The sequence below is a fragment of the Palaemon carinicauda genome, chromosome 1, assembly GCF_036898095.1.
Source record: "Palaemon carinicauda isolate YSFRI2023 chromosome 1, ASM3689809v2, whole genome shotgun sequence".
Taxonomy (NCBI): domain Eukaryota; kingdom Metazoa; phylum Arthropoda; class Malacostraca; order Decapoda; family Palaemonidae; genus Palaemon; species Palaemon carinicauda.
In genome coordinates, this window is record NC_090725.1 from 178213261 (window position 1) to 178218807 (window position 5547).

The window sequence follows — 5547 nt, forward strand, 5'->3', positions numbered from 1 at the left end:
ATTTCTCAGGATTTAGCAGAGGCGAGCGTGGGTTGAGATCTAAATTATGTGATTGTGCAATCTCTTCAGTGAAACTACTGCTGGATACTGCTTTATATGAGCTAAGTGATAAATTTGTAATTATTTTAATGAGCTCAACACAGATTACGTACATTCAATTACAATTTATTTTCATGCTACATAAATAATATTAAGGTTACATACATCTTAACTCACAGTGAATTCCATGTCTAATACATCCTACATTTGTTTAACTCCAAAAGTTTGTTATATCGGTCTCCATTACTTATCTTTCGCTTCTCCAAAATATATCTTCGTAAAAGATCTTTGACAAAATTTTGTCATTGATATTTACATCTTCCATATCACAGATATGGTCTCTGATCATCAACAATGTTACTATGTAAGTACTAAACATAATGTTACAATTATTATTTTTTATTCTACTTAACTTAGGAAATATAAAGAAAATAAGCTCAATATTTCTACTAAATTTTGTATCATACAGATAGCACATTAGTTTCCTTATCCGGATTAACACTTTCTTCGTTTTATCACAATCACAAAACATGTGAATAAGGACGTCCTCTTTCCCACAATTTAGACAATATGAAGACTCTGCCAAGTTCATAAGATGTTAATTCTTTCCTTGTTGCCAATGCCTGATGAATATACTTGTAAAAAAACAGTCCTATCCTAGACATCAATGAATTTGATAATATATTTCAAAATTCTTTCCCAGTCAAACAGAGAGGAACTCTCCACAACTTTTGGAATTTCACTTTTTTCTAATACCTTTATAAATTGTTTTACTATTCATTATTGGAAAATTTTTTGTATCGAATAATTTTCCTTACATTATCTATACACACATTATAGTATACATTACCAATAAATTAATATTCATTACATGCAAAGTTACAGTTTATAATTCCAACTAATCTAATTCTACTATAGCAATACATCAAAACATTGAGTTCTGATCCATTCAAATATAGGCTTTTGGAAAATACTTATAAAGATACTCAAAGCTTTGTCATGTATGTCTTGGATACCCAGATCTCCTTCACTTTTGTGAAGCTTTAGCGTAGATTGCTAAATTGGCGGTTAACGACCATTCCAGATGAACTCAAGTACCACCTTGTTTGTTCTTTTATATACTTGCATGAGGACACGATACTCATTCGGTACATACTATACTTTTGATAATACGCACGCATTAATATATATATATATATATATATATATATATATATATATATATATATATATATATATATATATACATATATATATATATATATATATATATATATATATATATATATATATATATATATATATATATATATATAGCTCAACATGTATAAGAATGCCTCAACATTACGAGCAATATTATCCCAGGTACCATTAAAACCATAAGAATGCCTCAACATTACGAGCAATATTATCCCAGGTACCATTAAAACCTAATACATAATAATTCGATTACACAATTCCTAAAATCTTCATTGAATCAACCACAACTTCCAGGTAATCAAGTGGCTAAGTGGTTTTCACTCGGAAGTTACAGATGCCCATAATTTTTTTACTTCTTGTTTTTATTTAGCTCCGTTCCTGTAGCCATTTTTATATTTCGCAATTATTGACTCAGCTTTAACGATACAATTCTCTGTTCTAACTATGTTGCTTGTGTCATCACCATATCAGACAGCACAAAGTGAAATTTGTCTAAGAAGTTTGATTAACTTTATTTTACTATTCCTAATCAGCCTGCACAAAGGTTCTTGGGGAATAACATCCTTGTCTTACAGATCGTTCAATATTGATAGGGTTGCCCATTAAATTATTTACACATGTTTTGCTACACATAACAGTATATGGCATCTTTATGAGTGAAACAAAATTACTTCCAAAATTAAAAGCTGTCATCACCTTAAGTAGAAATTCTATATCCACTTGGTCGAATGCTTTATTACTATCAAGAGACATAATTGCACAATACAGATTTTTCTCATTTTCAAAATATATGATGTCCCTACAAGCTAGTTACAATTAACAATTGATCTATCTGGCATGGCGCAGAATTGCCCTTGAGAAACTATTCTATCAATTAAGCTTTTGATTATGTTACTCAAAATCCTAGAAATAATTTTATAATAAAAACAAAGAAGGCTTATAGGTCTCCAGTTCCTCAAACTTTTTTTCTTCTTCTCCTTTGTGTACTAAAGTACTTATCCCGGTTGACTGGAATTTAGTTAAAGATAAATTGACGAATTAATTTTAACAATTTCATAATTATTTTTCTTGATAATACTCCAACCATGTAAGTAAAACATAGCGGGTATCCCCTTTACATCCGGAGCTCGATTCAAATTCATTGATTTTGTAGCTATCCAAAACTCCTGCAGAGTAACTTCACTTTCAAGTAAATCATTATCCTTTTCATCTATCACCTTATCTATATTTGACAAAAAAAATCGTCTTGTTCTCTAGTATCTCAAGCAATCTTATGATATAATTTCCTGAATTTAGTTGTGGCATGATGTAGAATGGCTTCAGTAGAATTTGAATATTCTCCATTATCCGACAAAACCCTTTCCATTTTATTCTTAATTGCTCTTTCTTTCTGTTTCTTTATCAAGTATACTGACAGTTTCTCGCCTTCATTGCATTCTTCTAATTTTGCTCTTAACCTGATGCCTTCGACATCCACCATTTTCAACTCTGTAATTTGATACTTTAGATGATCAATTTCAGCCTTATCAAACCATTCATTTTACAACATAATTTTTCTAGTCTACTTTCAAAATAATCAATCAATCCTCATCGTTCGTATTTTTTTATCTTATACCTTTTGAAAAACTTTGCCATATTTACCTTAGCGTATTCCTCCACCATAAACTAGTGTTCTGAAATCTATAATTTCCAACAAAACCGAACCAAAAATCCTTAAACTGACATTATTTCTTTATTTTTCAATATTGATGAATTCATCTTCCAAACTGGTGCTCTGACCATAATATGGGGATTTATGTTTAATCTCATTTTTATGGCAGCGTGATCAGAAAAGGTAACATGGACACACTCTATTAATCCTAGCACCATAATTACCCCTAATAAAAGTAAATTCAACAGAATTATCAAGAGAAAACCATTCACCTTTTAGGCTAATGTTTCCCACCAAGTTCTTCAGGGCTATCGACTTATTCTGCGGATTTGGATTAGTACAATCACAGTCACTAATCACACAGTTCCAGTCACCACCAATTATAATGCTAAGATTTCCCTTCATGTAATGGAGAAGTCCAGTACCTATTAGATCATCTCGTTCCCGTTTGAAATTACTACCAGATTGACCATATCTACTGATTACCTGAAATCTAATATTTGAACTAGATAAACTTAAACTCATGATTCTATCTTTCTAGTGCAATTCACACCTGTCACCCTTTAATCCAGAATTTTTCCAAATAAAAATCAATGTACCACTTTTAAAACATAAGGAACTATTAAAGAATATATCAAAACTATCGCAGAGAACACAAATCTTTCTGTATTTTCACATTGTGCTCCTGAATGTGAGCAATATCAACTCAATGTTGAATAAGAAAGGATTATAAAATATATTGGCATAGTTATGAGGTTAGTATACATTGTATTTAGCTAGTAGTTCTCACTTTTTCTTAACTTGCAACAGTTCACCTGACGTCTCTGCTTCGCTGCTCAATGAGTCTATTCTTCTTTTTAGCATTGAGGCCTTATGCCCCACGACTGTTGAACTTTCGACCTTTTTGTTCTCTTTTTCCCATAATCTTTACTGCTTTCTTTCTGAATATCTCCACTAAATCCTTCTTGATTACCCTTAAGCCCCCTATTACACTTATCCGGTTTCATACGGCGCCGTTGGTCGCGATGCTAGCATATGCTCAAACCAGAGCGTGTGATATCAAATCAGCCTTATGAATGCCCACCCACGGCTGGCCGGATGAACTTTCGCCAGTACTAAAGTTGGCCGTACGGCTGTTGTACGTCAGGACTGAGGACATGCGTGTAATTGCTCACCGTATGGTATGACATCAGTCTGAGGCTGCACCACACAGTGGAAGGTTGCCACCATGGCAAGCTCTTGCACCAGTGATTTCTTGAGTGGCTTCATAGAAATTTATCGAAATGAGCCATGTTTGTGGTTCATCAAATCTTAGGATTATTCAAACAGAGAAGTGAGAAATGCAGCATATGTCTATCTAGCACTCCTGTACCTACTCCAAGCCCAAGTGCGGATTACAATTATGAGACATATGATATTCTCCAAATGTAATGTAGGTACACATGTACATTTATGAACCTTGGATACTCTGGAATAAAAGTTTGAAACTTCTTTATTAGTTTCAATTAACCTGGTATGAATGTTTCATACTAAAACGAGGAATTATAGTTATTTGTGCAAAAAACTTACCTTCATATATTTTGGGCCTAAACATTTGTAGATTGCTGCACATGTTTCTGGGATTATTACACTGAGAGAAGGCTGCGATATAATTGTTGTAAACTTTAGATCGCTATATGTTCTTCCTGTAGCAAGAAATCTCAAAGTGGCTGAAAGACGCCCATGTGGACTAATTGCTTCTCTCATGCAAGTGTCCTTTTTTTTCTATCAAAGGTGATACCTGACTTAAGAGTTCCAAATATGTGTCGTGATCCATTCGCATGTAGTTAAACCAGTCATCTTTTTCTAGTGCTAGATCCTTCATTAAGTTAACATGAGATTATTGTTTGGACCAGATCTTCCTTTTCCTTGTTTTCACCTTCAAGTAGCACTCTAGAGAAATAGGAACAAGATTGTCGTCGAGAGAAGACATGTCACCCATCCACCTCAAACAGTGCCACACTGACCCACTTGCCTCCGGTCGTTCAAATACGTGTAATAGCTCTAGCCGTAGGCCAGGTTGGCCGTAGGAAACTGGATACGTGTAATAGGGGCTTTACACGGTGATTCATAGTTCCGATCAGAGCAAATAGCCCTAGGTGGCTTTTCGTCAAAACATCCACTTGCCGCTCCTCCTACGTCAATTATTTCCTTCTAGATGTCTTCTCTGTAACATCTTCAATATCTATAGATAATTTCATGTGGTCATCGTCATCATATTGAGTACTTTGTTCTTCAGTCGCTTCCATTATTCCTTCGTATCCATCACCCTGTCCTAATTCGTTTCCTATGACTTTAATTGCACTATCATCTTCGACCTAACTGATTTCGTTTCCTATCCTTGCCGTCTTATTTTCGATTGTATCTTGACTATCTTCTATTGCCTGGCTTACGCAAATTACACTGTCCTGCTTTTTCCTTGATGATGTTTCATTTACCTCATTTGGCTAAATACCGTCTTTCAAAAATCGTCAGTACGGATCTTACTATTTCCACTACTGTTTTCCCGTCCTTCTTATGCTATGATGATTTCCTCATCTAGGGTAGAACTTTGATGTATATCAGTATCCATTGGCAATCTAAAGATTGACGACTGCTTCTTGCACGATAAACTCATT

General features: G+C 33.9%; 1 pseudogene; it reads right to left on the reverse strand.

The window, feature by feature from the left end:
* Window positions 1-2500: 2500 nt before the first annotated feature.
* On the reverse strand, window positions 2501-5001 carry LOC137630129 (uncharacterized; annotated as a pseudogene).
* Window positions 5002-5547: the final 546 nt, after the last annotated feature.